The sequence below is a fragment of the Brachyistius frenatus genome, unplaced genomic scaffold (assembly GCF_029030835.1).
Source record: "Brachyistius frenatus isolate BFR_SWC_R1_liver_20210118 unplaced genomic scaffold, ASM2903083v1 Contig_37, whole genome shotgun sequence".
Lineage (NCBI taxonomy): Eukaryota > Metazoa > Chordata > Actinopteri > Embiotocidae > Brachyistius > Brachyistius frenatus.
In genome coordinates this window covers 2,860,001-2,885,000 of record NW_027210636.1, presented here as the reverse complement: position 1 = coordinate 2,885,000, position 25,000 = coordinate 2,860,001, and the positions used below count along the sequence as shown (strand labels likewise).

The window sequence follows — 25,000 nt, the reverse complement described above, 5'->3', positions numbered from 1 at the left end:
TTTTTTTTTTTTTTTGTTGGTCGTGTGCAGATGTGGCTTCCATTTACCAGACTGAGGACAGTTTTTCCCCCCACCATCTCAAATTGACTGCTGAGCTTTTGATTTGAGGGCTGACAGCGTGTGTCAGCCGCCGCAGCGCGTCGCATTTATTCGCAGGCAGGTTTGTTTATGTTGATATTATTCAAAACGGTCTGCAATTTGTGACGCTTGATGGAAAGTTGAAAAAGCCTCCCAGTGACGAAGCCGCATGTGATGACAGTTTGAATGAATAAATTGCAGCTTCTAAATGCTGATCTTTATGTTTGGGTTAGAATAATATTAAGTGTGTTTTATTGAGTCTCCGTCTGTGATTGTAATGTTGGTGAAGTATTGATATTTTTTTTCCCTACTGCCTGCCTGCCAGCCTGTAAAAACCCTGCAATGAAAGTTGCCTTAAGGAGCTGCTAACCCTCCTTAAACAATTTAGTTTGCATGGTTTTTATTAGTTGTCACGTAACGGTGTGAATTGCAGCTTCTGAGAGCTTTGGAATAGAATAAACTGAATCTAATGATGTGTTTCAAGTGATTTACTTCCACTTAGTACACTAACAAATACTACTCTTACATGTTAGTACTCTTGTGTTATTGCAGTAATTTTGACAGGTACCCCGCGTTCCGAATTGAATGCTATTTCTCTTTTACTTTTACGTACCGCAGCTACCCTTAAAAAGTACTGTTGCATGTAGTATGTATACAATTGGGACATACTACTTAACAAGTGAACAAAAAAACACTTTAGCGTGGTGTTCAGGAACAGCTGTAGCTTCCTCAGACGCTTTAATTTGAAAATCCTTTAGGTCGGTGGCCCCGGCCCCTTCCTGTACGTTTTTTTGGACCGTTTTGAGTGCATCATCCTGGTACTCGTAGTGCACTGCATGTTTCTGTACTTGACTTCGCTAATCCTTCTTGAAAGAGGGGATTAATCCTCACAATATTACAGGGAAAGCAGTCTGTCCACATCGAACGGCCGGCAACTGCATTTAACAGGTAGCATTACACTTTAACTCGGTTTCTCACTGTCCATTACCGCACCATTGATTCCAGTTAGGCTCACGTCGGGAATGGATGAGATGTAAGTGAGCCGAGGGTCCGAGTGGGGCGTTTCATCGGACGCTCCTGACAGTCTAAAGCGCATCGAGCAATTGGCTCCAGGCAGGCAGTGATCTCATGACGAGGTGATATAATCCTCGTTGGTCATGGTGTCTGGGCTGCCAGTTGTTTACCATCCACTGAATGCCTGGCGTCTGTGTCTGAACATCATTGGATTACATCTATATATATATACCTGCGAGAATACATGCATGGGTACGGTAAGATAGTCCCGACAGAATGCCTCGGGGTAATGAGGACATTTCAGCTCTTTTTATTTCATAAAAGAAAAAAGAAAAGGTGCCCACGTTGTAGAGTGAGGGATGTCCCGGGGCTTCAGAGGGCTCAGTGTAAGTCAGACCAACAAACACAGTGAGCTCCGGCCCAGCTGGCAGCCTTTTCTGTTTGTACCCTCGCGGTCTCTGCCATGTCTTCACTCCGTTTCATCCTAAAAGAAGCACGAATGCCATAAAACAGCTTCGTTCGAGGTGGAAAAAGAAATTGCTTTTTAACCAAATATGAAATGCAGCCTAACCAGAGCGAATAGTGAAATTCACCAGCTGTTCTGCATTTACAGAGCGAGGCGAACCCGTCGAGGCTGAAATGTGTCACATGCTCCGTTCTCGAGCTCCCTTGACGACCTGGCGTGACTTATAATTCATCTTGTCACAGCGTGTACATCCTGTAACATATAACTCTCGGTGTTTTCCTTCACCAGTCAATGCACTCCCCCACCCCCTCCCCTCTTTTTTTTTTTTCCCGATTTAAAAATGGTACAAGACGCCACAGCGATTTAACATACATCCAGTTCACGAAGCTACGTGTTTGTTTTTCTCGAGCGCCGCCGTAGTAAACACTCCGTGTTATATAAGACATTCCTGTGAAAGATCCTCTGGAACAAGTAGCATCTTGGGAGGTAATGTGTCTCGTACTTGGCAGCAGCAACAGCAGTTTGTTTGAAATAAGTCGAGAGAAAAAAAGAAAAAAAGAAGAGGCATCTTGTTTTGCATGATAGTGACACTGTGGGTTTAAAAGGAAAAGAGTGCCACCTGCAGAAACTCATCACATCCAAGCAAAAAAAAAAATTTTTTTTTTTTTTTTTTTTTTTAAAAGCCCATCAGCTCAGACCATGTTGAGAATGGCATTAGCACAGCATGGAAAAACACAGCCCCCTCATTAATTTAAATGAGAACACTGCATTGGCGTAGTTGGACACAGAGGAATAAGAAAAAAAAAAAGATGAAGGAAACCGAAGAGGAGATTAGCTCTTGCAGGATAGTGCTTTATGTTTGAGATAAGATTATTAAAGTGGTGCAGTGGTGAGAACTGTCGCTGCACAGCTAGAGGGTTCAGGGTTCGAGCCTCGGCAGGAGTTTGGTTCGAACCTTAACTGGAGCGAGGAGTTTCGCGTGTTCTCCCTCCGGCTTCCTCCCGCCAACCAAAGAAAAACATGCATGTCGGGTTTATTATTGATCCTAAATTGCCCCGTAGTTGTCTGTTTCTGTCTTTGTTCTCCCTTTGCCCAAGATAGATTGTGGATGGATGGAAGATTATTTAACGTGAACTGAGGGAGGCTTCCTTCATTTGTTGGATCACCTGTAAGGTCCAGATGTGGTCCAAAACCAAGAGATGTGGTTCTGTTTGGACTGCACTGGGTTTATGAAGGCACGTCTCATACGAGTCGCAGATTTTGGCCTTCAAATGGATGGTTCATATGGACCCTAGCGGGCACGGTGAGAAGATAAAATTAGCTCCAGCGGAGGAGCTCCCGAGTTGAACTGCGGATTCTTTGGATGCTCGAGCTGCCTCCTGTAGACCCTTTAAATCCAATTAGGTTGCTTCACTCTGGAGGTCTTCTCTGCACCTCCAACTGTTGAAAGGAATTAATGCTCCATGTGGCCCCGGGAAGCCTGTCGTGATCATATTTCATCTTATTAACTAGTTCCTATAGCAACACGTGCTCTGAATCGTAACCTCAAACCTTCAAAGGCCATTGAAATGCGAACAAAAGAGAAGATTCACCTTCTTTGACTTTTCGGGTCCTAATTTTCCATCCAAACCGCTGCAGAGCTCAGCCTCCTCCAACATCACACCCAAAATACTGACAGGCATAAGTATAAACGCATATTCCTAGACTTTAATGCAATATTTAGCTCTCTTCCTCCACCACACACACACACACACACACACACACACACACACACACACACACACACACACACACACACACACACACACACACACACACACACACACACACACACACACACCTGTCCTCCTCCCTTCGGCATGTCTTGTAGAGAACCATCCCTCTCCTCTCTCCTGTCAGTGGGAACAAATGAGCCGGGGCGTGTTTTTTAGTGTGTCTCTGTGCATGTGTGCGCAGGGCTAAACTTCCTGTCTGGCCTTCCTCTCTCCAGTAGCTTCCCCCAAACACACACACACACACACACACACACACACACACACACACACACACACACACACACACACACACACACACACACACACACACACACACACACACACACACACACCTGCTCCGCACTGTTACCCTCTGACAGATCACTGACATGCTGTCTCTAGGCCATCCTGCAGTGTGTGTGTGTGTGTGTGTGTGTGTGTGTGTGTGTGTGTGTGTGTGTGTGTGTGTGTGTGTGTGTGTGTGTGTGTGTGTGTGTGTGTGTGTGTGTGTGTGTATATCTGTGTGTTTGTGTATGTGTGTTTGTGGTTACAGACACCCCCCTACTGTGTCAGTCTGGCAGTTGCCATTTCTCAAGGAGCTGAGGAAGGGAGGGAGCGTGTGCAGCGAGGATGGAGGGGAGGGCGAGGGCCTTGATGTGAGTGTGTTTGTTGTCAAGAAGGTTTATTAATAAAGATGACCTCAGCCGGCGCTCCTCACAAGGGTGTGTGTGTGTGTTTGTGTGTGTTTTTCAGGGGGGCGGGAGGGTTGTCTCCCTTTCTGTCTCTTTTCTCTCGTTGTGACTCCCAATGCCGTCAAATAATTATTATTTTGAGGAAAAGGCTTCTATTTCTATGTGTTCGTACGTAAATTCCGACACCCGCTCCCGTCTTCCCGTCTTCCCGGCGAATCGGTCTGCGGTTGGTTGCACCCGGTTTGCGTGGACTCGCGGTGCATCCCGGTGCGTCGTCTGCGTGTGGGTGGGTGGGCGCGAGGGAGGGAGAGGGATAATCCTTCTTGATATAGATCCTTTGTGTCTCAGCGTCCGAGGATGTGATCATGTGCTTCATTATGTTCGGGCTAAACAATTTGAGTCCTCGGCGGGCGCGCAGACGTCGGTCACCTGCTGTGTGCGTTCGTGAGCGAACAGATGTCCCCCCCCCCTCCCCCACCCCCTGAAGAAATAGAAAAAGATGAGTAATGTCCCTTCAAAGTGCGGGACCTTTCTGCCAGTCATCCCTCCGACGCAAGTACGGATAATCAGCGAAGGGTCAGTTCGCGCGAATAACAAAAAGTTGTCTCTCGGCTGGTGGCAGCTGGCCGCGTCGACACAGCAAGAAAAGCTGTTTGTGTTTTTTTTTTCCATCCTGAATCACAGTCCTTGTTACTTTTGGATACAGATTTAATTGGACCTACTTCCTACCAAAGAAATAGTACCGACGCCTGTTGGCAGCGTACCGGGTGGATTATCTAGACCAGGATGAAGTTTGTGTTGCCTTCTGTTGAACACCGGATTCCGTGTGTGCGGCAAAGCAGAGTTTTTACTGTCAACTGTCTGTGCCCATTATTATATTTAGCTTTCTTGATGTTCCCTGTAGGTTTAGATCTCTCTGTGGTTTCACATAAGAGTGATACAGAAGTGCCGTCTCACCTAACGAGCTCTAACAAGTGCGCGAAAACTTTTGAATAGAGGCCACTGCAACTGGTGTAAAACATCTTGTCCTTTAACAACCTTTTTTTAGTTTCAGTTCGAATGAACTTAAAGCTGTGAAAAACATTCGATACCACCAGTGAGCGTCCCCTTCAGCCAGATCAGGTGGCTGTGTTTGGTCAGTGTTTCCTCTGCCATTGTGTTGGGAGGGCGGGCTGCCTGTGAGAAACAAAATATGAATGTACTCATAGAACTGCAGTTATGTCCAGTAACTACTTTTTTTTATTTTTTATTTCAGCTCAGTGTGTGTGTGTGTGTGTGTGTGTGTGTGTGTGTGTGTGTGTGTGTGTGTGTGTGCCATGGGGACTAGGCTGTATGATTACCTGGTGTTTTTGTTGTGTTGCTTTGATACGGCTGTCAGGATTCAAACAGAAACTGCATCAAATTGATCGGAAAAATACTGTACTTGAGCGAAGAGAATATAAGTTTGTAACTGTGAACCTCCTTCAAGAGCAGTTTAGGGGAAATAAAGTCGACGAAATGTACGAGTCAGGTTTGGTGGCGGTAGATGTTGTCAGTAGCGCAGGGTGAGCTCATTTGTTTGGCTGTCTTGCTCCACTCCGTGTCTGTCCCAGAGGGGCCCGGAGCCGGAGCCTGAGTGGACTGCCAGGCAGGCAATGGGCCCCTGGAGGCCCGGCAGTTGCCAGGGAGGGAGACGGCGGTGCTCATTTTACCCTCCGCCACCCCGACCGCAGTGAACGCCGAGGCCATCGGGGGACGGGGTCCTCCTGCAGCCCGGTAGAGCCACAGAATGACATAATCTACTGAGCCAATGCTGCTACTACTACTACTGCACCTCCCCACCGCGCACGCACACACACACACACACACACACACACACACACACACGTGCAAAGGCAGATGCAAATATGCACACGTGCACAAATTAAGCTACACAAACATGTAACACCCAGCGGGGACTATGGACGCAGCGCATGCAGGAACACACTCACTCACTCCCACACATTCACAGCAGTAGATGCAGGAATTGATCCCCGCTCACATATATTACTCTGTAACCTTCCCTCCCTGTCAATAATCGTCTACCCGTTGTAGGCTTCTCGGGCTATTTGCTATTTCGGCTGCGCCTCCGACCCTCAGCCGGTTACATTTTGTCGGACAGACGGCAGCGGCAGTGAGAGGAAAGCTAATGAAACAGGATATCCCTGCCTGTAGTTATTCCACAGCAGCAGCAGAAAAATCACACTCGCTTTGACCTTGAATGAAGTCCATGAAATCACTGAGAGCGCCGCATGTTTACTTATTCACTGGCATTGTTCCTCGGAGCCCACGCAAGACCTGAAGCCCCCCCCCCCCCTCCGTCCTCCCCCGCAGTGGGCCGGGGTCTCCTTCAGGGAGACGTGGAGACGCGCCAGTTAGTCATCTCTGGAGAGTTCAATCACACGCGTTGTCAGGACTAAGGCTGTGAAATTACAAAGCATAAAGGAGGCTTTTTTTTTTTCCTCTCAGTGACGCCCATGCACGTCTGAAAATAAAGACATTTTTCTTCAGCGCACCCTAAAGGTCACGAAACTTAGCCGTCGCACAAATGAGTGTGTCGACCCGCCGCTGGGGAAGTAGTGTGTTTAATGAAGGCAAAGAATTAGCATCCACGGGAGACAGAAAAGAGTGTCTTTGTTGTTAATCTCTTACAAGTTCTTTTAAATTCCATCACAATTCACAACTGTTCTCCATTATACCCCACATGATCTATTTATTATTTATATTCATTTGTCATTTATACAATTTTTGCAGCTTTTTTGTGTTGCCTAGGTTGTTTCTCTTTGTATAAGGCTCATTACTTCTCCAGTGACTTTGCAAATTAAACTGAAATGAATATAAATGACAGGAAAAACAAACTTTTTCACTACTTATTTGCGAAATATTATTTGCTCTTTGTCCATTTTCAGTATGAAATAGAGACTCATGCTCTTTTAACTTTATTTTTCAAATAAAGTATCCTCAATTCAGGCCATAGCTAAGTTAAGTTAACCTAACTTAAGTTAATTAATCTGTTAATGTAATTTTTACCTTAACTTCTCAAATTCTGTCTGTTTGGTTATTTAATATATAAACTTTGACATGTTACCACCCCATAAAGTAGTTATGCAGACACATTGTTTACACAGTTAGCAGACACAGAGCAACATTCGCATTCATTTGCAGTTGCCTCTTGCACCGTGACAAGTCCCAATATTCGCTCTCTCTTTCAGCTCTGTTTTGGTCTCCACCAAACAGCTACTAAATACTCCAAAATGTTCGGCAGCTGAATGCTAACTTTGCCTGTTTCCTGCTTTGTGTTGGGCCAGCAGGCTACTTCAGGTTTCTGAGAGCATTTGGTATTTCCTGAAAACCAGCAAACGTAAGAGTGACGTTGCAATGACCAAAACAATGAGCTGAAAGATGCTAAAACACCCCAGAAGATCCTTTCAAAATGCTTAATATTTCTCCTTGGGTCCTCATACGTTAGACATATTAATTTCATTTTTTTTTTTTTAATATAAAGATATTGATTACAGCAGCTATAAAATAGCTTTCAAGACAAGTTACAGATGGTAAAACAAGCATTTTAACAGGCCGTATTTATTGGTCTTGGCATCAAGGTGACCTATTTACTTTCTGGCTTTTATTTTGCAGCATCACTTTTTCTGCGTTCGCACGCACGCAGGGCTTTTTCACTAGATGGAAAAGTTGACACCGTCGAAGCGCGTGCGACGAGGAAAGCAGGGATCCAGCGGTGAAAGTGGGAACCAGTGAGAAGCCGTGGAGGGTTTTTTTTTTTTTTTTTTTTTTTATCAGAGGGGCACCTCAGCAGCAGAGATTTTGTTTGGCTTTGCTCCTTTATGAGACAAATATTGGGATGAATCTCCTCAACCGCTCCGGGGCCTTGTTGTGAAAAGGCCATGGCCCAGGCCGGTGCTTTACCATCACATCCTCCCACTTGTGTAAACAGATGTCCCGTACAACGCACACTCAGGCATGCGTGCACACAGAGGCCTCTCAGCCAATGCACTCATCTCAATCATTTCACACGGCTTCCCTCTGAGATACACTTATACTAATTCAAGTGGGTGAACTCCGCGACCTCGCGAGGTGATTTCATCACTCGTTCACTTTCACTCGCGCTCCCCCGCCCCGATATAAAAGAGCCGGTTGTGTACGTTGCGGATAAATCAACAAATGTGAGCATTTTTTTTTTTTTTTTCTTTTTCTTTCCCAGTGAGCCTCTTCCTCAGTTTAGCTCACACACACCAGGTGCCGCTCGGTATTTTGTGTCCGCTGCGGCTCCTGTGGGTTCTGGCACGGTGAGAATAATAATCACAGCTCCTCAACTCGAAACGGTATCGGCTGCCCAAAAGCGCCGACGCAGACTCCGCTCTTCACACAGGAAATGAAAACAATCAAAATCGCTATCACATTATCTGTCCACACCGGAAAAAAATGCACAGTTGCTGTTGGAGTTTTTTTGTTGTTGGTTTTTTTTTTTTTGGTGCAGAAACAATAGGACACGAAACTGCTCGCTCACGGCGCCAGAAACTCGGTCGATATGTTCGGACCGACTGCAGCGCCAGAGGCTTTGATAGCATCTGCGCTGCGGGCTGCAGTTACAAAGTTTGGGATTGGCAATGCCCGTAGTTTCCTCTGGCAATGCTAGCAGTCATGAAATTAATTTAAGTTTGGTTGCAGCCATTCTCTTTTTTTTTTTATTGAAATCTGAGCGTTGGATTATAGAGAGATGAGAAGCTTTGAATCGCTCACGAGCAGACTTCCTTTTAGTGATTTATTTAGAGATCTTTTTTTAGAGATTTACTGTAGCAGTGTCTTTAATCCAGACAAATTTGCATTCTTAACATCTTTACAATTCTTATATTCCAACAAAGAAACAAATTACCAAAATCAAAGCAACAGAACCAGAACATCTTTCAGCCTCAACTGGAATTCATTTCATTTCAAATTTGTGGTCCCGGGCCCCGGTCGACGCAAACTGAAGTGAGATCGCCGGAGGCGATTTATCTTTGGCCACTTGTACAGTTTGGTAACATAAACGTTGTTGTTTTGAATGGCTCATAACTGATCCGTAAAACCGTGAGCTCCAACTTACAAAGTCGATGTGCAATTCAAAACGTTAACCATCGATATCAGTCTTCGGAGGCGCATGTCTCCTAAAACCTTCCAGCGGGAATGAAGACACGAAGCAGACGGCATAATTCGCCCGCCGGGCCGCTCCGTCTGCTGTTTGTCTGTCATAGACGGAACACCGAAGAATCGATCCTTCAGCTGTGTCCGGAGTGACGACTCTCGTGAGGCATCTCGGCGGGACCGACTCTGTCACACATGGCGGCCACCTCTAATTTTAGCCTGTAAATCACAGCCCCGCGAGTAATGGCCTGCACTTAAGAGAGGTCAGAGTTCACCAGTAAATCGCCGGGAGGAGGACAAAACCTGGGCAGTCGAGTCTTGCAGCTCAAACTTGTTTTCGGTTCTGCACCGGGGTTTATTTATTTTTTTGTTTTTTTGCGTGTGCAGAGATGGAGTGAGCTGGCAGTCGGCTTTCGCTGCTCAGATCTAACTCTGACCTCGGCCAGATGTCCGGCACGATGCAGCATGTGTGCGTACGTGTGTGTGTGTGTGTACGTGTGTGCGTGTGTGTGCGTGTGTGCGTGTGTGTGTGCAGGGTTTTAGGAGAGTGCTCGCCTCTAATAGGGACTGGCAGGCATTTTGTTGGGCCTTATTGCCACATGCCTCTTCCAATCCCGCCGCTGATTAGAGCTGCCATTACTGGCACGCAAAAAACACGCCCGCGCGCTCTTACAAGGCAGCAGACGTTGGCACCCGCTCAAAAGCCTCGGCCTTTGCATGTGATTAGCATCCCATTGCTTCGTCTTCAAACGGAGCGTGGAGCTGTGCTCTCGTCGAGGCGGGTTGGTGGGGTTGGGGGGGGGGGGGAGTGACGGGTAAGACACCGCTCCACTTTTATGCCGCTCATCAGGGGTGCCGCCGGCTCAGACAATGTCAAATCTGCTGCGAAGCGATTAAAGGCCCGCGTCGTCACAATCGGGCCTGATGGAGAGGGCTCGTGTGGCGGCGCCGCGCCGGCAAACACGTCCGCACAGACTCAGGTGCTGGTTTATACACTCTGTGCCACGTCGGTGTTTGTGTTGTACCACCCACGTGTGTGAGCATGGGCACACACACACACACACACACACACACGTATACATATTTACAATAGGCATGCAGGCGATTAGCTCAGAAGGTTTAAAATGTTAGTCATTGGTGATTCACAAGCGACTGGCTGCCGTCCACACGGCCACTCACTGTGCTGCCTGTCAAACACACATGCAGCCAGCAGCTGGAAGTGTGTGTGTGTGTGTGTGTGTGTGTGTGTGTGTGTGTGTGTGTGTGTGTGTGTGTGTGTGTGTGTGTGTGTGTGTGTGCGCGCGCGCGTGTGTGCAGGTGTTCTTGAAATCCTGCTTTTTAACCGGACCCCTTTCCTCCTCCTCCACTTATCCTCCCCCTCCTTTTTGGCATCACATGTGAGTGAGTGAGTGACTGTGTGTGTGTGTGTGTGTGTGTGTGTGTGTGTGTGTGTGTGTGTGTGTGTGTGTGTGTGTGTGTGTGTGTGTGTGTGTGTGTGTGTGTGTGTGTGTGTGTGTGTGTGTGCGTGTGCGCGCTTGTGTGGAGCCTTGCAGGGCTTTGGCTGCTGTTACTGTTCTCCTGGATGAAGCCAATGGAAAGCTGAGGTCTGGATGACTTACTTATTTAGGAAAAATTCACCAGAGATGGCCGGCTTGCTGCTGTGCTGTCACATAGTTGTGTGTGTGTGTGTGTGTGTGTGTGTGTGTGTGTGTGTGTGTGTGTGTGTGTGTGTGTGTGTGTGTGTGTGTGTGTGTGTGTGTGTGTGTGTGTGTGTGTGTGTGTGTGTGTGTGTGTGTGTGCGAGTCCATGCAGCTCTATAGGTAACCAAGCCAGTGACTTCAGTAGCAGCAACATATTTCATTTTGGAGAGACTTTTTTTTTTTTTTTTCCCCTTTCAAAGTTATTGTGCCGCTGTTACGGCTTCAGTAGACACGCTGCCGGTTCAGTCCCAGGTGGAGGCGCTCAGCGAAGGGTTAAACGCTCTACCAAAAGCAGTTGACACACACACACACACACACACACACACACACACACACACACACACACACACACACACACACACGTGTGCTCATATGTTGAGTAACTCAGAGCCGCGAGGTTCTTGATTAAGTCTAAATTCACTTTCCAGCACATTTAATAAGCCTAACTCGATTCTGAATGACCTGCCGTCATATAGACTTTCAGATATTTACGTAACTTTTTTTTTTTTTTTTTTCAATTTTGTTCTCCCGCAACCATTGGAAGAGGTTTTTATGCTGTTTTTGGTTTTTATTTTTTGTGGCATCCATTAGAAGAGGTTTTACGCCGTCTTTGGGTGCTTTCATGACATGACAATAACAGGTTTCATCTCTTTGCTGCTCAGTGAAAACCGCAGAGGATTAAATTAACCGAGAAAATTCTCCCACCTATTTTAGTAAACAGACCTTTTTTATAACCTATTGTGTCGTTTAGAAAATGCCTCCATAAGATCAAAACAGGTTGTTTTTGTTAGCTCATGGAAAGTTTTTTACTTTCACAAAAGCGTCGCGCTAAATTTGCCCAAAATGTTTTAACTAATAAAGTTTCCCGGAGACTGACTGCTTCCGTTTCGTGAGAGTTATGCCGAGGTTCTGCGCACAGTTTCATTTATGTGCGTTTGGATCAATAAAGTCTGATGGACATCGCAGCTTTTCCAGTCGATGTGCGGCGGCGTAGCACCGTGTCCACCGAGTGAGTGCAGCTGAGTTTCCGGCGGCCGGTTTATTGACGGCGGTGAATGAAGCATGACGGTGTCAGAGGTTTTCGGTGTTGCCTTTCCCCCCTCTGTGTAACACTACACGGCCCATACGTTACCGGCAGTGTCTGCTTGGCCCTCGGCGCTCTCATTGTGATTAGTGAGCCATTGATGTTGACATGAATCTCAGCCTCGACACAGTCGCGCACACAGACAGGTACTTCACAGTTAGTTATGTGATCTGCTGTGTGAACCTGGAGATTCACTGAATGGGAACCTCAAAGGTTCAGGTGAGTGAGTGTGTGTGTGTGTGTGTGTGTGTGTGTGTGTGTGTGTGTGTGTGTGTGTGTGTGTGTGTGTGTGTGTGTGTGTGTGTGTGTGTGTGTGTGTGTGTGTGTGTGTGTGTGTGTGTGTGTGTCAGGGTGTGTTTTCATGTGTGTGTTAGAACCGGGGGAAGACGGCAAATACAATTTCACGCTAAAAAGTAAATCAGGTACGTTTTTACATCAAGCGCAACTTTGGTAAATAGTTTGTATTCATGCCAAAACAGCTTTTTAGTTAACAGACAGCCAGCGAGTCGCCTGTCGCCGTCCAACTGTTGCCCACAGCCTCAGTCGTAATGTGATTATAATTCACTCAGCCACTCAGAGTTTTGGCACACAGCATGAGATGTGGTGGTCAATGCCGATTGGTTAAAGACTGCGCCGGTAGTTTCCAAACAAGGCCACGGTCTACGCCCATTAGGATGAAACAACTGAGAAAAATCCCCAATGGAGCGTGGCCCGGTTCAAATCATGGTTAGTTCACCAACCAGCCCCGTGGGTAATCGTAACCACCATCACCAAATGAATGGAACCACGTATTTTTAATAAGCTGCCGATGAATTTAACTGTGCTTCATTTTGTTGATGTTTCTATCTCTTCGCGTGTGTGCATATTTGCGTGCAGGTTTTATATTAAATTGTGGCACATAAATTGATGTCTGTGTTTGTGTACTTTTGAGTGTGTGCTAAGAGAGACAATAAAATGATTAAAGGTGTCTTGCAAATCTCACATGGACATACGTGCGCGCGCGCACACACACACACACACACACACACACACACACACACACACACACACACACACAATATCCACCCTCGTCACTCATTACGCCTCTGTTTTCTCTCTCTCTCTCTTTAGCCCGATGTGACCTTCATCTGAGTCTCTATTCAACGTTCGTGGAGAAGACAAGAAAAAAAATTACCGAAAGGGCGGTTAAGAAGAAAGCACACAGAGGCGCGAGGGAGGAGAAGAGAAAAACAAGTAAGAAAGTAAAAACAGAACAAAGGGTGGAGAAGAAAACCAGCACCATCTTTTTCTCCCTTCTCCCAAACATTCGTCCGGTGAAACGGCACGAGCGGCAGCGTGAACCAGAGAGCAGCACAGAGGGGGCATGTAAAATCAGCAGAGAATGAAAAAGAAATAAGATAGTGAAGATGAGGAGGGAAAAAGAAAAGCAGGGGCAGCGGTTGTCAAAATAGGACGCGAAAATGACAGGCATTTTCAGGATCTCCCGGAAAGGACTTATTGTGGAGCAAGACAAAGAAATAAGGGAGAGAAATGCATGAGCCAGGAAATATGACGGGAGGGGAAAAATAAGAAAGACAGCAAAAGTAGAATTTAGGCAGGATATTGGTTTTTCAGCATTTTGTTCAGAAAGATGCTGAAGGTTATGGTTGTGGTGTGACAGCGTGTGTGTGTGTGTGTGTGTGTGTGTGTGTGTGTGTGTGTGTGTGTGTGTGTGTGTGTGTGTGTGTGTGTGTGTGTGTGTGTGTGTGTGTGTGTGTGTGTGTGTGTGTGTGTGTGTGTGTGAGACAGTGTGTGTGTGTGTGTGAGGTGCTAATGGCTTTTCTCGATTGTGTATGTGGGAGCGAAAGTGAAAGGCGGCCATATTTCACCCGAAGTGGAAAAGTGGAAAACAAGGAAGAAAGAAAGTGAAATAGAAAAAGAGAAAAGTAAAGATCGCGGCACTGCCGCTGGTGAAGTGAATCTGATGGACCGTGCACCGAATTTAACATTTCAGTTTATTGTGAATCAATTTTGCCGCCTTCTCCATTATAATCAAAAGTTTTAGCACGAGGTTTTTAAATTCCACTTTGACAGTTTCGGTTTGATTTATTCACTGAAATCTGACTCGTTCCAGCTGCCTAAATTCAGATGAGAGAAGTTGATGAAAGTTGATAAAAAAAATATAAAAAAAATACATATGTACTTGCTGTTATCTGAAATGATTACCGTGCGCTTTAAGGGAGTGCTTTCTTGCTTCTTTTCTTTTTTTTTTACTTCCAGGCTGCCGCATCCATCTGATTGGTTGAGGATGTCGGGCTTGTTCGAAGTCCCGTCGTTAGATCTGCAGACGTAACTGCAGGTTAAGAAAACTGCTCTAATTATAACCCACCACAGGGCAAAATATTTCCATATGAGCCCCACGCGTGAATATCTGGCCACGTAGACGTCGGGTTAGCTTTGGAATTATTGGTGCAGCCTTTAACCAATCAGCATTGACCACCATGCCATAATTCTCCCACCGCTGCAACTACATCTAGAAAAAAAAAAAAAAAAAAAACACTTCATCGTCATTGCACTTCGTCGCCGACACCGGATGTTGATTGGTCGGCCTTTCAAAATGGCAAACAGTAAAGCTAACTGGGTTTCCAGACTGCAGCTGTCCGGCGCAGCTATGCCACCATCTTCCCACTTTTTCGGTCGACTTTACAGTTATTAAAGCAGGATATAAAAAAAAAAAAAAAAAAAGGTCAGCGTTTCGGGGGAGTACCCCAGGCTGCGTCCTCGCCGAGAGCTGGATGAGAAGATCGATGCCACTCTCGCGTCTCCGTCGGCTCAACATGAAGCTGGAAACGTGCGCTTAGCTTCGCATAAAAAGCCAAACAAAATGTTTCCTATCTGCACCTGTAAAGCCCGTTAATGAAAGCAAAACAATTTACCAGCGCGATATATGATCTGTTATACGCTACAGTGGGTGTATATTCCTAAAAATCTACCCTCAGATGGCTGCGCAGCATCGAGTTTTGTTACCGGAGGCTGTAACCAACGCCGCTTTGTTATCCTCTTCTACTCCAGGCAACCCGACGTCCTTGTCGTAGTGGAACACTGAATGTCACTGTGTGCGCGTGTGTGTGTGTGTGTGTGTTGTGTGTGTGTGTGTGTGTGTGTGTGCGTGCGTTAGTAGGTGGCCACCTCTTCTTTGAAGTGTGTGAAGGGCTCTCTCTCATTCACCGTCAGTCGTCTGTCTGATCGAGCGACAGGCAGCTCCAGCAGACTTTAGCAAATTGCCTCTGATAAAAAAAAAAAAAGGCATTTTTATCCCAACTTCAGAATACAGAAGTGCGGCGACGGAAAAGCACTTAAACACACACACACACACACACACACACACAAAGACAGAGCTGTGAGAAAACAAGCCCCCGGCAACATTTCTCTCCTCCTCAATCCATATTTTTTTCCGTAAGTGTGTGTTTCCTTCACTGTCACAATGCACTTATCCCTCGTTCCCACTAATAATTCCGGTTCTCTTCTCTCTATCTGCCGCTCGCCCAGTGTGTGTTTATCTCGGGGAGGATATTGGTTGCCGATCATAAATAGCTTTTCTCTGACAGGGCGCCATCAGACACGCAGAGAGAGAGAGAGAGAGAGAGAACATGCGTGTGGGGGCGGGGGGGGGGGGAAAGAGGGGAGGTGACGGGACGATGGAGGGAGTGATAGCGGGAGGAGGAGGAGGAGGAGAGGGGAAAAAAAAAATGCAAGAAAGTAATGTACATCACGCGTGACAGGTGTCGGGGGTGCACGGATAAATGTGCTGCACTTTAAACGCACCCAATTACTAAGTGAGATTTGCAGTGTTGGCGCGCACGAACACAACACGCGTCACGCAACACCAACTCCCGCTCCGACGTCTCTTGAGGGTGAACGGGGTTTTACTTACTGTAACGAAATAGAAAACAGGCTTATAGTCACATTCTCCTGTTTTAATTTGCTGTTTGATATTTATGCAAACTCCAGTTTTTCTGTGTTTACCTGTTACGCTGATAAGTTCCACATAATGCGCATTTTCTCTGCTCGACTTCCATCAGCACGGCGTGAGTCATTTCTCTTTTCTTACAGAAACGCTGCTTTTAAGGCAGTCGGAAGCTGATTTTCTCTTCGACTCTCGACGCTTCCTGCGACAAAAGTTTCGCATACTGAAAGCCCCGCGGCATAAAAGGAGGCGTCTTTTTTTTTTTTATTTTTTTTTATTCGTCCGCTTTCAATGAGACGCATCTGCGGGAATGTGTAAACAACAACAACAAAAAACAGCATGTAGAGGTTAAAGGGTCGATCTGAGTCAACCTGATTGGAAACCCGACGATAGTACGTCCCGCCCACTGATCGCCATAACCTGACGGCAGCACAGACCTGTCACTCAAATAGACCCCCCCCCCCCCATGTGTTATTTTCGAATTAATGACGGGGTTATTTTCAGATAACCTGCCAGAAAACTAATAAGAAGGAGTGACTTTAGCAAACAAAACCTTGATAACTTATGGAAAGAAAATGTGACATTGATTTGATGGGACTGGTTGAATGGGAGGCTTTTTGGAGCCGACCTCTAGAGGCACTCGGTGGTATTGCAGATTAAGGCACTTTCGCATCGGCCTCGGTATTCAGACCCGAAAGTTACGTCCACTTCTTTATACAGTCTTATGTTTCAGCGCCTGTAGAAAAAAAATGACTTGAGTTAGGTTATGCTCAACTATTATGGTCTCAAATTCTTTATAATTGCCATTTTTCAACACCTGATGCTTCCTTTTCACATGAAAATCCTTTCAGTAGCCCAAAAAACAGAACCCTTCGAGCTGCTCTGGATCCTGTTCTACCAGGGCTTTTATTGTGACGCACCCACAGGAAGTGTTGAGTTTAACTGATGGCAGATCAATTTCAAATTAAAAGTGAATTAGTGAATGAGATATCGAATGAAAGCTGTTGTTGTAGTGATGGAGTGGCACATTTTGCTGACTCTGCAATGTGAGGAATTAATTTCCCCCCCTTAAAGTTTTCCACTCAGTCCTCAGTATTTCTGTGACACGGACATACACACAGACACAAGCAAGAGAGTACTCTTGCCCCCGTGCCCTTGCCCTAGGTTACACCTAGATGGACTCCAGTGGAGGCGGCCCACACACACACGCACACACACACACACACACACACACACACGCACACACACACACACACACACACACACACACACATACAGGTTCCCCTCCATCAAGTTTGATGAGGTGAGCGAGTGTGAACTCTCCACATCTCGCATTCCTCCGTCCTCCCTCTTCTCCTCACGCAGCAGCAGTCCTTGTCTCTCTTATCGATCCGAGCTTATCTTCCCGTAAACCTGGACCTCTTTTCTCTCTGCTCCTCGCCTCGCCACCTCCTCACCCTCCTCCTCCTCCTCCTCGCTGCTATCGATCAGCCCGTGTGTTCAACAAAGTAGAGAGCAGGCGGTGGTTAATGTGCAGCCGGGGCCGGAGGAGTCCGGCACGCCGTGTTCGCGTATCGCCTTTCTCTCTTAATGGCTCCAATCAGGCAGTAATAGACCCTCGGGTTAGAGCACGGAGGCCCGCCGCTATCTTCTCCCTCCTCTCGCCTTTCACCGCTCCTCCCTTCTCCTCAACAGATATCTGTCTGCGCTGTGCGTCAGCCGGATGCATTTTTAGCTGATGACTGTTGATTTCGCCAACTGATCGGATAGCTGTCGTTACCATTTTTTTTTGTTTTTTGGGGTGGGGGGTGGGGGTGGGGGGGGGTATATACATTTATTCATCCAGGGAAGGATTGTCTTCTGCTGAGTGTGCACACGCTGCTTCAGAAATGTCCTGCTTTGCTTTTGCATTTTTTTTTTTTATAGTAATGCACATTCATTCCTGGAAGCTGCCCAGTCGAACCACAGCTTGCTAATTTTGGCCACTGGGAACTGCCCAGTACCAGAAGCTTGAAGTCTTTTATTATCTCCAGACATTTTTCTCAGTCACTGAACACATTGACTGAGAGCTGGGTTTGAGTACCTTGCTCAAGGGCACCTTGTTGACTCAGAGGGAAAGCGTCTCTCTCTATTTTTCCTGTTGTTCGCACTCTGCGGATTCTAATGGCTCATGAATGAGACGTAAATAAAAGAAGAGGAAGTGGTATTCAGAGAGGTGACCAGGGAATAATAAAACAGTCTCTCATCCTCACATTACTATGGAAACAGCATCTCTGTGAACTTAATATGCTGTAAACTGGATGTTAATGGTTCAAATGTTATTACGACAATTAACAAGACACAAAAAGCTGAGAAAAATGTTCCAGCTGAGTAAATACATCTTATTATTCAGACTTTTCTATTAGTTTTTGCACTTTTTTTTTTTGTCTAACAAGGAACACTTACAGGATCGTTTTTGTCAGAACGGTCGAAGTTTCTGTTTAGTTGAGCAGAACAACAAAGGCTAACTTTGATTGAAGGGATCACAAGCCAGAAAGGTTGGAATAAAAATATCTAGTTTGGATGTGATAGAAAGACGAGCACACCAAAATATCCATAATAAGTTCATATAGTGCAGAAAAGTGGAATTCAAGTAGGTCGAAGGGATGATTCCTGTTTAAAATCTGACCTTTTGCCCGTTCTGATGCCTTTTTAGTGTGTTCCCAAAACTCAGCAACTAACTTCAATATTTTAATGTTACTAGTATTTGATAGGTGTGATCGCCAAATGAATGAAATTAAACTGTAATCAATTATTCTTTCAACAGTCACCAGCCTGGCTGCGTCAACTGTTGCTCACAGTTTCCGTTTTCTTCGCTGCGATGAGCGTCCGGTAACTCGGCTCGTATGTTTCAGCTCTCGGGGACCGAAAAATCGCCGAAAGTTCGGCGCAGAATAAACGCTCAGCACCTCGTCAAGCTGCTGGCGTTCGTGAAAACAATTTTTTTTTTTTTTTAAATATGTTGTACTCAGAAAAAAAACGCTTCGGTGGACACCGGCCGTAGGTAGCTGCTGCTGCGGCGGCGGCGGCAGACCGGCGGCCGGTTTCGGTGCGTGCTGATTGGTTAAAATTAACCGGACGTCCACGCCAAGTAGGATGAAACAGCTGCGAGCGATTCCCGAAATGGAGGGTGCCCAGACTCATATATTCACAGAGTTAAATTGGGTTCTGGTCCGCACCGAGCTGACGAGTCATGCAAATGATCAGGAAGCACCTCAGGTCGCGTTTTGACCACTTGCATAAATAGCCATATGAAGTTGGTCTCTGCTCATGCAGCGAGTCTGAACACGGACTGTCCCTGAGCCCGAGGTACACGACATCCCACACAACAAACACGGACCGAGAGGAACAGTCTGCTAGTACGGGAGGCGGTCGGGGGGGGGGGGGGGTGGGAGGAGCTAAACGTAGGAAGTGATGTACAGCGGCAGCAACAGTGGATCTAGTGTTGTGGGTTTGTTTTTTTTAATCCATGGAGAACATACCGTAAATCCACCTACTGCAGGACTGCAGTACAGCTGTATAAATAAATAAATAAATAAAACATATTCCATGTCCCCTGAATAATAAATCTTTTAACCATGAAATCCCACAAGGTCATTCATGTCCTGAACAGCTACACTTCAGTCCTGTTTTTCTACCATCGGCTGTCATTCTTCTCGAGCCACCGTCTCCTCTCCCCCACCGCACCTGTGCGCCACTGAGAGGTGTGTGTGTGTGTGTGTGTGTGTGTGTGCGTGTGCGTGTGCGTGTGCGTGTGTGTGTGTGTGTGTGGGCCGCCTCCACTGGAGTCCAGCTAGGTGTAACCTTCTCTGCCCTGTGACCCCTCACTGGGATCCAGGGATCCAGGGCTCGGGGCTCAGCGTGAACTCCTGAACTCTCCCCGAAAGAACAGACCTAGACCAGAAGGGGAAGAGGACACGGAGAGTGGGAGGGAAAGCAGAAAAGAAAAAAAAAGAAAGAAGAAGAAGTAGTGCTGCCGGACAATTAGCCTCCCCAGGAGCGCAGTAGGTGGGCGGTCCAACCCGTCCCCAAGCCAGAAAGCACTGTGAGTGTTTCAGGGCCCGGCGGCCAGAAACAGAAGAAGAAAAAAAAACAAGCGGGAAAAAGAGGGAGGGAGATGGTGTGTGCGTGGGCGTGTGTGTTGCGCGCGTCGTCGTGTTTTGCATTCACACGCCCAGCGGTTGTTGTTGTGAAATGAGACAGTACGTCGGGTGCCCACGGGCGTCAATACGGCCGTATCTATTATTCAGAGCTGATTACGGCGCTAAATCGTACAGCGGTGAATACTTTCTTTTTTTTTTTTAATGAGCTTTGAAAGACAACAGAGAAAGTTTGTCAGCTTTTTTTTTTTTTTTTTTTTTTTTTTTTTGGTGTTTGTCTGGATCTGTCTGGCGGTGGATAAAAACGAGCGTATTTGCCGAAGTGATTTGATTAGTGCGGCGGTGTGTGAGGAGCAGGTTGCAACATATGTGAGCTGTAAACTTTGTGTGCGTGCAAATGACACGTGATAAAGCATCCCTTTTATAGAGTGTAGTGTGTGTTGCCATACATATTCATGGAACAGACTGCACGTGTGCAGTCGTATATTCAAAAAACTGTTCATCTTAATTAGGTTCTGTGTGTGCGTGTGTGTGTGCGTGTGTGTGTGCGTGTGCGTGTGCCGTCTGTTCGTGAGCTAGTCCGTTGCCTCGAGCAACGCTGATCGAGTCGTGACCACATAGTGATCTCGGACCAGCGCGCGCACGCACACTCATTTGTGTACGTGCATCGACGACAGGTCAGAGCGCTATCCCAGCATCCCCCCCCCCACGCCCCGCGGGGCCAGGACGTGGTCTGGGCGGGCCGGGCCGGGTCGAGACGGGGCAGAGTGCACGTGTTGTTGTTGTTTTTTTCCGACCATCTCTCTGCTCATCAAGAGACGACACACGCCGGGCTGACAGCAGAAGGTCGACCGGAGGGAGAAAAAAAACAAAAAAAGGGAGAGTGAGACCTCGATGACGAGAGAGCAAAACACAGACAGTGTGTCTGCTCCGACCTCGGTAACCTGGTTATTGTTGGCTTTCTGCAGTAATCACATTTCTTAAATGTCAAGTAAATAGAAAAACCTCGTTTCCACCATCGGGTTAAAGGATTAAACGAAATCTTTCGGCAGCCCAGATGCTTTCTCATTGCTGTTTTCAGAAGTCTGGATCTGATATAATTACGCCGAGGATAGCTGCAGCTCAGCCGATGACATACGACATGCAGCCTAAAAGTAGATCATCTTTAACTGTGATCAATTCTGAGAAATATTCGATAAATTAGCTTGATAATCTGACCGCATTCCCATGTTCATGTTCGGTTAAGCCCGTGTTTATGGTATTTTAGTTTCGGTTATTTTGCTCTAACCAATCAGCTGTTGATCGAATAAACAGGCGACGCAGCAAATTTCTGGAGTGGAATATCCTGGAGAGCGAACGAGTTAGAAGTTAAACTACGGCTTGTGTTCAAGGAAACTCTTTGTCAGAGTGATATTTCTGTGTTCATTCGCTCGGTGTTGAGTATCACGATTCAACACGTCTCCCGGCGTTTACTGTGCAGCGTTGTTGCCGTATTAGCATTTCCCAGCATGCCTTAGTTATTTCTTCATAACTTTTAAGAATAAAGCAATCAAAAATAAATCTTAAGTGAAGGTTATAAATTATATTTACTTTTGTTAAAACATGCCGGAACATTTCAATGAAGAAATAATGAGACATAAATACGGGGTCAGGATTCAAAACCATAAGTGAACAAGGAACGTAGTAATATGATGCAGATGATCACTCTGGTAGCAGTTTTTCTTGCTTCGGCACAGGAAGACGACACCCTCTTTCTTAATCACGCCTACAAAACTTGATAAATGTAACGACACGTCATGATAAAGGTTTCAAATCAAGCCGTCCAGCCCTGTTTTAAAGTATTTAATTTAATGTCCAGACAAGACTCGCTCATTTCCCTGATTATGGATTTCACCACGGAGGCTGAAGCGCTGATGAAATGGAAATTAGCCGCTCTAGTGATTGGTTGGAATTAAAACTATGAAGCTCAAGGGCACGGGGTCGAGAACCAGTGATTAAAGCAATGAAAGAGCTCCGCTATAACTCCACCCCGAGATGCTGTTTTCGGTTGGTCGACATCTCCTCGGAGCAGATTCGGCCGTCGATTCGGTCAGATACCCTTCAAATGTTTGTTGATACGGCTTTCGCGTTCGCGTACGGTTGCGGTATTTGCACATCCTGCTGACGCGGAGCATTTGGAGTTTGTTTTCGACCCGCTGCGGATGGCAACAGGGCTGATTTGAGGAGTGACTGCGGACGGAAATATTCGAGCCGCAAGCCATAAAAAAAAAAAAAAAAAAAAAAATTTAGCTGAAAGGGGCTAAACCGCTTCCTCCAGCTGAGAGGAACTGTGGAGTCTGTGACAGTTCTCGAAGGGTTCATCAGGATGAGCGATCCTCCCCAAGTACGTGGAGCCATTTGATCCACTGTTGATATAAAATATTTATTAGGTGCAGTGCAGAAATGATGTCTCCCCCTACTGCCAGCGAGAGTAATTATAAAAACCCTGTCGACGCGTGCTCACATCTCAGCCGCCGTCGCTGCAAAAACACTGCATGAATTAGTCTGATGACATTTGGAAAGTCGAGAGGAGCCGCATTTAATGAGTTTACCTCCGTTGAAGTTAGCACGGACCTAAACCGGAAGTCTCCAGTCTGCATGAGATTTATCTGGTGTTGGTGGGTTTATTCACAATTGTCTGAGCTTGTTTAATGGACATTTCTTCATATGGAAAACTCCTGCACTAAAGCTTTCATATCTGTTTTTGAAGCTTTACCAGCTCCTTCAAATTATTGGGTTCATTTTGATCTTTTTTCTGTCTCCTGATAAAAAAAAATAAAAAAAATAAAAAAAAATCTGATATCTTGACTTATACATCAAATGTACGAGTCCAATCAGGGATCAGATATTGTTGAGGCTTTCAACTCTTCCCCCCCCCCCACCTCCCTCCCCTCCCAATAGCTTTGCATACAATCTGCTTCCATCACACGTGCGTCCCAAAGCACAAAAGACTGTCCCCGCTGTCTGTCCCCGCTGTCCGGTGAGATGGCCGTCAGTCTGTCCGGCTTCATCTCCCCCGTCACCTCCCTCCTCTTGTCACTTCCTCAGGTCCGAGCAGGTGTTTGGCCCGCAGTCAGAGTCCAAATCAGATCCCTTTCATCTGTAATCAGCTGGAGCCCCTGGCGCTGATGGAAGAGATCAGAGCGCCGATCAAAGAATTATAAGCCGACCACGCCTGACCAGCCGACCGTGACACGGACGGGGGCGGTGAAGCGGGGTTGGAGGCTGGGGAGGGGGGGGGGGTCAGTGGGGCGGGGGGTTGATCGAGCAAGAGGTACAGTGGAGGGATGAAAGGAGAGAAGATGGAGATTTGAAGGCGTGCAGACTCCCCCAGGGGGAGAGACATGAAAGATCAGGGCTGCCGGTGGGGAGGCAGCGCTGAGACGGGCTGTGATGCTCCACTCTCATGGGGAGGTCTTCTTCTTCTTCTTCTTCTTCTTCTTCTTCTTCTTCTTCTTTTTTTTCTTTTAACATTTCCATCAAGTGGAAAAAGGTTGTTTAAAGTCAAATGCGGTGAGCAGTTCCGCTTCAAATTGAGGTAATTAGGACGGGAAGGGAATTCCAATCAGCATGCGAAAGGAAAGTCGCTGACATTAACTTCATGCATTTGAATCACCTGATGCCCCGACGCCGGTTTAGCAAATCATTAATTGTATGCAAATATGGGAAATCATGTGCTCAGGTGCGTGAAAACCGACGGGTGGCTCACATGCTGATGACAGCGGCTCTAAAAGGGGCATTTCAAACATTTATTTTCTTTTCTTTTTTTACAAGACGTTAACAAGATATATCGGATGTATCAGGACGACGCCGCCGCTGACGCGATCACACGCTTTTGTTGCATTTATCTTCTGCATTGATACGCGCGCACGCGTGCACACACACACACACACACACACACACACACACACACACAGACAGACACAGACTCACTGACAGCAGCTGATCAAATCCCTCTTTGATTATCAGTCTTTCATCTGTGCAGTCCAAACACACTGCACAATCTGCCAGCACACACTGTCGTAAACACGCACACACGCACACGCACAGAGCTCTTTTAATGTGAACTGGTCAGCATAAAGACTCAACCCCCCCCCCCCACCCCCCTTTTTATTTACACCTGCGTTCACAGATATGCTAGTTAATGCTATCGCTCAGACGCACACTCACTCACGTCTGATATCGCTTTTAAAACTGCAAACCGGGGATGACTCTTGTACACGCACACACACTCACACACACACACACACACACACACACACTCACACACACTCAACCTGCCTTAAGTGTCCACCTGTGTTTTTTTGTGGCGGAGACTCTCAGACGCTGAGTGTGCAGGGTGTGTGTGTGTGTGTGTGTGTGTGTGTGTGTGTGTGTGTGTGTGTGTGTGTGTGTGTGTGTGTGTGTGTGTGTGTGTGCGTGTGTGTGCGCGTGTGCGTGTGCTTGTCGTAGTGTCTATGTCGGCTCCATTAGCTCCACACTCTGAAACAAAAGCACCGTCATCAGCTCTGTTGTCTTCATCTTGCTTGTCTTTGCATAGTGACAAAGCTTCTCAGTTTACCACCATAGAGCACTGTTCATTTTTATTTATTTATTTTTTATTTATTTGTCTTTACCAGCCCTCCACGGCTCCGGAGTACAGTCTGAATAAGTGAGAAGAAAAAGAGGAGAAAAAGAACTGCTGAAGTCCATGTTGGCTTCGCTCACTTCACATCCGACAAGTCATAAATTTTGCAGGCAGCGCTGTAACATGATATTCCTTCGCTCTCGTTATCAGAGCCGTTTTGCTCCGGACTTGAACCCGGAACCTTGAATCCTCCTCTTTGATGCATCGCCACGACCACAGCCGCTGTATATTTTCACATTCGCATTTGCAGGCGTTTAGCTGAAGCTTTCATACGTGCGGCTTTCATACCGTTTTTTTTGTGTTT

General features: G+C 46.5%; 1 protein-coding gene across 1 annotated transcript in view; it reads left to right on the top strand.

Annotated features, from left to right (window-relative positions):
* sema4c (sema domain, immunoglobulin domain (Ig), transmembrane domain (TM) and short cytoplasmic domain, (semaphorin) 4C) overlaps positions 1-25,000 on the top strand; it is a 99,162-nt gene that overhangs the window by 20,239 nt on the left and 53,923 nt on the right. The window contains exon 2 of the mRNA XM_069701637.1: positions 13,056-13,178. The gene's annotated coding sequence lies outside the window, so the exon portion shown is untranslated. The remainder of the gene's footprint in view (positions 1-13,055; positions 13,179-25,000) is intronic.